Here is a 9,490-nt window from a genome sequence, read left to right on the forward strand (position 1 = left end):
TAAAATCTTTTTAATTGAATTTTCGAAAATCCTCTTCCCTCTTCCCACATCCTTCTATTTATGGAGTACTACTCCTTCTTAATGCACAATTCGAACTCTATCTAATCAAGTTCGAATTCTTCTACTTCTTTTCTTCTATTTTTCTTTTCCTCTGACACCTCAAGGAATCTCTATACTGTGACATAGAGGATTCCACATTTTTCTTTTTCTCTTCTCTTTCTTATGAGCAGGAACAAAGACAAAGGCATTCTTGTTGAAGCTGACCCTGAACCTGAAAGGACCTTGAAGTGAAAACTAAGAGAAGCCAAGGCACAACTCTCTTTAGAGGACCTGACTGAATTCTTCAAGGAAGAAGAACACATGGCAGCCGAAAACAACAACAATGCCAACAATGCAAGGAAGGTGCTGGGTGACTTCACTGCACCTACTCCTAATTTCTATGGGAGAAGCATCTCTATCCCTGCCATTGGAGCAAACAACTTTGAGCTTAAGCCTCAATTAGTTTCTCTAATGCAACAGAATTGCAAGTTCCATGGACTTCCAATGGAAGATCCTCATCAGTTCTTAGCTGAATTCTTGCAAATCTGTGACACAGTCAAGACTAATGGGGTTGACCCTGAGGTCTATAGACTGATGCTATTCCCTTTTGTTGTAAGAGATAGAGCTAGAATATGGTTGGATTCTCAACCTAAAGAAAGCCTGGACTCTTGGGAAAAGCTAGTCAATGCCTTCTTGGCAAAGTTCTTTCCACCTCAAAGATGGAGTAAGCTTAGAGTGGAAGTCCAAACCTTCAGACAGAAGGATGGAGAATCCCTCTATGAAGCTTGGGAAAGATACAAACAATTAATCAAAAGATGTCCCTCAGACATGCTTTCTGAATGGAGCATCATAGGTATTTTCTATGATGGTCTCTCTGAACTATCCAAGATGTCTTTGGATAGCTCTGCTGGAGGATCTCTTCATCTGAAGAAGACGCCTACAAAGGCTCAGGAACTAATTGAAATGGTTGCAAATAACCAATTCATGTACACTTCTGAAAGGAATCCTGTGAACAATGGGACTAGTCAGAAGAAAGGAGTTCTTGAGATTGACACTCTGAACGCCATACTGGCTCAGAACAAGATATTGACTCAACAAGTCAATTTGATTTCTCAAAGCCTATCTGGAATGCAAAATGCACCTGGCAGTACTAAGGAAGCTTCATCTGAGGAAGAAGCTTATGATCCTGAGAATCCTTCAATGGAAGAGGTGAATTACCTAGGAGAACCCAATGGAAACACCTACAATTCTTCATGGAGAAATCACCCAAATTTCTCATGGAAGAATCAAGAAAGACCTCAACAAGGTTTCAATAACAATAATGGTGGAAGAAACAGGTTTAGCAATAACAAGCCTTTTCCATCATCTTCTCAGCAACAGACAGAGAGTTCTAAGCAGAACACCTCTGACTTAGCAACAATGGTCTCTGATCTAATCAAAACCACTCAAAGTTTCATGAATGAAACAAGGTCCTCCATCAGAAATTTGGAAGGACAAGTGGGTCAGCTGAGCAAGAAAGTTACTGAACTCCCCCTAGTACTCTCCCAAGTAATACAGAAGAAAATCCAAAAGGAGAGTGCAAAGCCATAACCATGGCCGAATGTGGAGAGGAAAGAGAGGAGGTGGACGCCACTGAGGAAGACCTCAATGGGCGTGCACCAACCTCCTCTGAGTTCCCCAATGAGGAACCCTGGGAATCTGAGGCTCAAAATGAGACCATAGAGATTCCATTTGACTTACTTCTGCCTTTCATGAGCTCTGATGAGTATTCCTCCTCTGAAGAGGATGAGTATGTCACTGAAGAGCAAGTTGCTAAATACCTTGGAGCAATCATGAAGCTAAATGACAAGTTATTTGGAAATGAGACTTGGGAAGATGAATCTCCCTTGCTCACCAAAGAACTGGATGACTTGTCTAGGCAGAAACTGCCTCAAAAGAGGCAGGATCCTGGGAAGTTTTCTATACCTTGCACCATAGGCACCATGACCTTCAAGAAGGCCTTGTGTGACTTAGGGTCAAGTGTAAACCTCATGCCCCTCTCTGTAATGGAGAAATTAGGAATCTTTTAGGTGCAAGCTGCAAAAATCTCACTAGAGATGGCAGACAACTCAAGAAAACAAGCCTATGGACTTGTAGAGGATGTTCTGGTAAAAGTTGAAGACCATCACATCCCTACTGATTTCGTAGTCCTAGAGACTGGGGAGTGCATGGATGAATCCATCATCCTTGGCAGACCCTTCCTAGCCACAGCAAAGGCTGTGATTAATGTTGATAGAGGAGAGTTGATCATTCAAGTGAATGAAGAATCCTTGGTGTTTAAGGCCCAAGGACATCCCTCTATCATCATGGAGAGGAAGCATGAAGAGCTTCTCTCAAAACAGAGCCAAGCAGAGCCCCCACAGTCAAACTCTAAGTTTGGTGTTGGGAGGCCACAACCAAACTCTAAGTTTGGTGTTGAACCCCCACATTCAAACTCTAAGTTTGGTGTTGGGAGGTTCCAACACGGTTCTGAGTATTTCTGAGGCTCCATGAGAGTCCTCTGTCAAGCTAATGACATTAAAGAAGCGCTTGTTGGGAGGCAACCCAACGTTTTATAATTAACTATTTTCTTTTGTTATTTTATCTTTTTTGTAGGTTGATGATCATAAGAAGTCACAAAAACAATGAAAAAAGCAAAAACAGAATGAAAAACAGGAAGAAAAACAGCACACCCTGGAGGAAGATGCTGCTGGCGCTTAAACGCCAGTAAGCCTAGCAGTTGGGCGTTTAACGCCCAGTCTGGCACCATTCTGGGCGTTTAACGCCAGAAAGGGGCACCAGATTGGCGTTAAACGCAAGAAAAGGGCTAGAACCTGGCGTTAAACGCCAGGAATGGGCACCAGCCCGGCGTTTAACGCCAGAAATGGCTCAAAACGTGAATTTTGATGCCATTTGGTGCAGGGATGACTTTTCCTTGACACCACAGGATCTGTGGACCCCACAGGACCCCACTATCACTCTCTCTCTCTTCTTCCCCCATTCACCAATCACCTCAATACCTCTTCCCCAAAAACCCTTTACCTATCAAATCCCATCTTTCTCTTCACCACTCACATCCATCCTTCATAAATCCCCACCAACCTCACCCTTCAAATTCAAACCACTTTCCCTCCCAAACCCACCCATAATGGCCGAACCATTACCCCCCCTCTCTCCTATATATACCCTCCTTCAACCCTTCATTTTCACACTACCTAAACACCACTTCTCTCCCTCTTTGGCCGAACACACCACCATCTCCCTCTTCTTCATTTCTTCTTCTTCTACTCTCTTCTTTCTTCTTTTGCTCGAGGACGAGCAAACATTTTAAGTTTGGTGTGGTAAAAGCGTTGCTTTTTCGTTTTTCCATAACCATTTATGGCATCTAAGGCCGGAGAAACCTCTAGAAAGAGGAAAGGGAAGGTAAAAGCTTCCACCTCCGAGTCATGGGAGATAGATAGATTCCTCTCAAGGGTGCATCAAGTCCACTTCTATGAAGTTGTGGCCTTGAAGAAGGTGATCCCCGAGGTCCCCTTTTCACTCAAAAAGGGTGAATATCTGGAGATCCGCCATGAGATCCGAAGAAGAGGTTGGGAAGTACTTACCAACCCCATTCAACAAGTCGGAATCTTGATGGTTCAAGAGTTCTATGCCAATGCATGGATCACCAAGAACCATGACCAAAGTGTGAATCCGAATCCAAAGAATTATCTTACTATGGTTCGGGGGAAATACTTGGATTTTAGTCCGAAAAGTGTGAGGGTGGCGTTCAACTTGCCTATGATGCAAGGAGATGAGCATCCTTATACAAGAAGGGTCAACTTTGATCAAAGGTTGGACCAAGTCCTCACAATCATATGTGAAGAGGGCGCACAATGGAAGAGAGATTCAAGAGGCAAGCCGGTTCAATTGAGAAGGCATGACCTCAAGCCCATGGCTAGAGGATGGTTAGAGTTCATACAACGCTCAATCATTCCCACTAGCAACCGGTCCGAAGTTACCATAGACCGGGCTATCATGATCCATAGCATCATGATTGGAGAAGAAGTGGAAGTTCATGAGGTCATAGCCCAAGAACTCTACAAGGTGGCGGATAAGTCTTCTACCTTGGCAAGGTTAGCCTTTCCTCACCTCATTTGTCACCTCTGTTATTCAGTTGGAGTTGACATAGAGGGAGACACCCCCATTGATGAGGACAAGCCCATCACCAAGAAAAGGATGGAGCAAACAAGAGACCCCTCTCATCATGAGATCCCTGAGATACCTCAAGGGATGCACTTTCCTCCACAAGACTATTGGGAGCAAGTAAACACCTCCCTAGGAGAGTTGAGTTCCAACATGGGACAACTAAGGGTGGAGCATCAAGAACACTCCATCATCCTTCATGAAATTAGAGAAGACCAAAGAATCATGAGGGAGGAGCAACAAAGACAAGGAAGAGACATTGAGGAACTCAAGCACTCCATAGGATCTTCAAGAGCAAGAAAGAGCCGCCATCATTAAGGTGGACCCGTTCTTTGATTTCCTTGTTCTTTATTCTTCTGTTTTTCAAATTTTAGTGCTTATGTTTGTCTATGGTTGTGTCTTATGATCATTAGTGTCTTAGTGTCTATGCCTTAAAGTTATGAATGTCCTATGAATCCATCACCTTTCTTGAATAAAAACGTGCTTAATTGAAAAGGAAAGAATTGCATGAATTCTGAATTTTATAATAGTTTAATTATTTTGATGTGGTGGCATTACTTCTGTTCTCTGAATGTATGCTTAAACAGTGCATATGTCTTTTGAATTTGTGGTTCATGAATGTTGGCTCTTGAAAGAATGATGAAAAAGGAGACATGTTACTGAGGATCTGAAAAATCATAAAAATGATTCTTGAAGCAAGAAAAAGCAGTGAATACAAAAAAAAGGGGGAAGGAAGCAAACGAAAAAAAAAACCGAAAAAAATATAGAAAAGAAAAAGAAAAGAAAAAGAAGAAAGAAATAAAGTTGTGATCCAAGGCAATAAGAGTGTGCTTAAGAACCCTGGACACCTCTAATTGGGGACTTTAGCAAAGCTGAGTCACAATCTGAAAAGGTTCACCCAATTATGTGTCTGTGGCATGTATGTATCCGGTGGTAATACTGGAAGACAGAGTGCTTTGGGCCACGGCCAAGACTCAATAAGTAGCTGTGTTCAAGAATCATCATACTTAACTAGGAGAATCAATAACACTATCTGGATTCTAAGTTCCTAAAGAAGCCAATCATTCTGAATTTCAAAGGATAAAGTGAGATGCCAAAACTATTCAGAGGCAAAAAGCTAAAAGCCCCGCTCATCTAATTAATACTGATCTTCATAGATGTTTTTGGAGTTCATTGCATATTCTCTTCTTTTTATCTTATTTGATCTTCAGTTGCTTGGGGACAAGCAACAATTTAAGTTTGGTGTTGTGATGAGCGGATAATTTGTACACTTTTTGGCATTGTTTTTAGTATGTTTTTGGTATGATCTAGTTAGTTTTTAGTATATTTTTATTAGTTTTTAGTTAAAATTCACTTTTCTGGACTTTACTATGAGTTTGTGTGTTTTTCTGTGATTTCAGGTATTTTCTGGCTGAAATTGAGGGACCTGAGCAAAAATCTGATTCAGAGACCAAAAAGGACTGCAGATGCTGTTGGATTCTGACCTCCCTGCACTCGAAGTGGATTTTCTGGAGCTACAGAAGCCCAATTGGCGCGCTCTCAACGGCGTTGGAAAGTAGACATCCTGGGCTTTCCAGCAATATATAATAGTCCATACTTTGCCCAAGATTTGATGGCCCAAACCGGCGCTCAAAGTCACCTACAGAAATTCCAGCGTTAAACGCCGGAACTGGCATAAAATTTGGAGTTAAACGCCCAAACTGGCATGAGAGCTGGCGTTTAACTCCAGAAAAGATCTCTACACGAAATTCCTTCATTGCTCAGCCCAAGCACACACCAAGTGGGCCCGGAAGTGGATTTTTATGTCATTTACTCATTTCTGTACACCTTAGGCTACTAGTTTTCTATAAGTAGGACCTTGTACTATTGTATTTGACATCTTGGTAGCTATCTTCGTTTTATGCTATCTTAGATCATTGGGAGGCTGGCCATTCGGCCATGCCTAGACCTTATGCTTATGTATTTTCAACGGTGGAGTTTCTACACACCATAGATTAAGGTGTGGAGCTCTGCTGTACCTCGAGTATTAATGCAATTACTATTGTTCTTCTATTCAATTCCGCTTGTTCTTTGTCCAAGATATCACTTGTTCTTCAACATGATGAAGGTGATGATTGACGCCCATCACCATTCTCACTCATGAACAAAGTGACTGACAACCACTCTTGTTCTACAAGCATCTGAGGCTTAGTGAATATCTCTTGGATTTCTGATTGCACGATGCATGGTTGATCGCCTGACAACCGAGTGCTCGCCTGACAAACGAGCCAACCATTCCGTGAGATCAGAGTCTTCGTGGTATAGGCAAGAACTGATGGCGGCATTCAAGAGAATCCGGAAGGTCTAACCTTGTCTGTGGTATTCTGAGTAGGATTCAATGATTGAATGACTGTGACGTGCTTCAAACTCCTAGCAGGCTAGGGCGTTAGTGACAGACGCAAAAGTATCAATGGATATTATTCCGGCCTGAATGAGAACCGACAGATGATTAGCCTATGCTGTGACAGAGCATCAGGGACGTATTTTCACTGAGAGGATGGGAGGTAGCTGCTGACAACAGTGAAACCCTACACGAGCTTGCCATGGAAAGGAGTAAGAAGGATTGGATGAAGGCAGTAGGAAAGCAGAGAGACGGAAGGGAAGACATCTTCATGCGCTTATCTGAAGTTCCTACCAATGAATTACATAAGTACCACTATCTTTATCTTTTATGTTATTTTCATTCATCATCATATACATTTGAGTTTGCCTGACTAAGATTTACAAGATGACCATAGCTTGCTTCAATACTAACAATCTCCGTGGGATCGACCCTTACTCACGTAAGGTATTACTTGGACGACCCAGTGCACTTGCTGGTTAGTTGTGCGAAGTTGTGTAATGCCATGGTATTGAGCTACCACGTTTTTGGAGTTCATGACCGGGGATTATGAGAGTTGTGAAAAAGTATTGTTCACAATTTCGCGCACCAATCGTTCTGGGAGATCCTTTTTCCACTTCTACCGGTATCATTGCTTCCATTCCATAAGCCAATCGGAAGGGTGATTCCTTTGTGGTGGAGTGTGGAGTTGTCCGATATGCCCATAGAACTTGTGGGAGCTCTTCGGCCCAGGCTTCCTTTGCGTCCTGCAGCCTCCATTTAAACCCGATTAGTATGACTTTATTGGCAGCTTCTGCTTGTCCGTTAGCCTGTGGGTATTCTACAGATGTGAATTGATGCTTTATCTTTAGGTCGGCTACCAGCTTTCTAAAGCCTGCATCTGTGAATTGGGTGCCATTGTCTGTGGTGGTGGAGTAAGAAACCCCAAACCTCGTGATAATGTTCCTATATAGGAATTTTTGACTTCTTTGGGCAGTGGCATTGGCTAGAGGCTCTGCCTCTATCCATTTTGTGAAATAATCTACCCCTATAATGAGGAACTTAACCTGTCCTGACCCTTAGGGGAAGGGTCCGAGAAGGTTGAGTCCCCACTTTGCAAATGGCCAAGGTGATGTCACGCTGATGAGTTCCTTTGGTGGGGCGACATGGAAGTTGGCATGTTTCTGGGATGGTGGACACATCTTAACGTACTCAGTGGCTTTTTTTTTTTGCAAAGTCAGCCAAAAGAATCCGGCTCGGAGTACTTTTTTGGCAAGGGCTCGTGCTCCGAGATGGTTCCCACAGGTGCCACTGTGTATCCCTTCCAATACCTCTTTTGTGTTAGAGGTCGGTACACATTTTAGTAGAGGTGTCGAAATTCCTCTCTTATATAGAATGTCATTTATGATGGTGTAATACTGTGCCTCCCGCTTTAACCTCTTTGCCTCATTCTTATCTGTAGGGAGTATCTCTGATTTGAGGTAGTTGATTATTTGAGTCATCCATCCTTGATCTTAGCCTGATATGGCTAAGATTTTTTCTTCTTCTGAGATTGACGGGTTCTGCAGTACTTCCTGGATGAGGCTCCTATTATTGCCCCTTGGTTTGGTGCTGGCCAATTTTGAGAGTGCATCAGCTTGAGCATTCTGTTCCCAAGGTATATGTTGGATCTCATATTCCTGGAATTGCCCGAGTTGTTCCCTGGTTTTGTATAGGTACTCTTTCATAGCAGGATCTTTGGCTTAGTAGATCTCTGCTATTTGCGAGGTGACAACCTGTGAGTCGCTAAAAATGACAAGTTTTTGGGCTCCGACTTCTTTAGCCAGCTTCAAACCAGCCAATAGTGCCTCATACTCCGCCTGGTTATTGGAAACAGTGAACTCGAACTTTAGTGAGAGTTCTATTTGGGTTCCCTAATTACTTTCTATTATCACGCTCGTTCCGCTCTCAGTTTTATTTGAAGAGCCGTCCACGTAAAGATTCCACTTTGTAGGGATTTACGGGGTGTCAGTATACTCTGTAATGAAGTCAGCCAGATACTGTGATTTGATCGCTGTCCGAGCTTCATATTGGAGGTCGAATTCGGACAACTCGACTGCCCATTGTAGGATTCTCCCCCCTAAATCTGTCGTCTACAGAATGCCTTTTATGGGCTGGTTGGTCCGAACCTTAATGGTGTGAGCCTAAAAGTATGGACAAAGTCGTCGAGAGGTTAATATGAGAGCGTAGGCAAACTTCTCTATCTTTTGATAGTTCAGTTCGGACCCTTGTAGCGCTTTGTTGATGAAGTATATAGGTTGCTGTCCACTTTCGTCCTCTCTGACTAGTGCCGAAGCTACTGCCCGGCTTCCTACTGCTAGGTATAATATGAGTGCTTCTCCTTCCCGAGGTTGGGTAAGAATAGGTGGTTGTCCCAGAAATTTTTTGAAATCCTGGAAAGCTAGCTCGCACTCTGATGTCCACTCGAACTTCTTTCCCTTTCATAGCGGAACGTAGAAGGGGAGAGATCTTATGGCTGATCCGGCTAGAAATATGGAAAAGGCTGCCAGTCGCCCGTTGAGTTATTGCACTTCTTTGACACAAGTCGGGCTTTTCATGTCGAGTATGGCCTGGCACTTATCCGGGTTTGCTTCGATTCCTCTTTGTGTGAGCATGAATCCCAAGAATTTGCCAGCTTCTACTGCAAAGGTGCATTTTGCAGGGTTAAGTCGCATGCCATGCTTTCTTATGGTATTGAACACTTGGGCGAGGTCAGACAGTAATGATTCCTCGCTTTGTGTTTTTACTAACATATCATCCACGTATACCTCCATTAGTTTTCCAATGTGATCCGCGAAGACTTTGTTCATCAACCTTTGGTAGGTGGCTTCTGCGTTTTTGAGTCCAAAT

The 9,490-nt window shown here is 43.0% G+C and overlaps 1 non-coding gene across 1 annotated transcript; it reads right to left on the reverse strand.

Annotated features, from left to right (window-relative positions):
- Nucleotides 1–765: 765 nt before the first annotated feature.
- LOC130983554 (small nucleolar RNA R71) lies at nucleotides 766–873 on the reverse strand. Its single transcript, XR_009087539.1, has one exon. It is a non-coding gene; the product is annotated as a small nucleolar RNA R71 (small nucleolar RNA).
- Between the last annotated feature and the right edge of the window lie 8,617 nt (nucleotides 874–9,490).

This window comes from Arachis stenosperma, chromosome 5 (genome assembly GCF_014773155.1).
Source record: "Arachis stenosperma cultivar V10309 chromosome 5, arast.V10309.gnm1.PFL2, whole genome shotgun sequence".
Taxonomy (NCBI): Eukaryota; Viridiplantae; Streptophyta; class Magnoliopsida; order Fabales; family Fabaceae; genus Arachis; species Arachis stenosperma.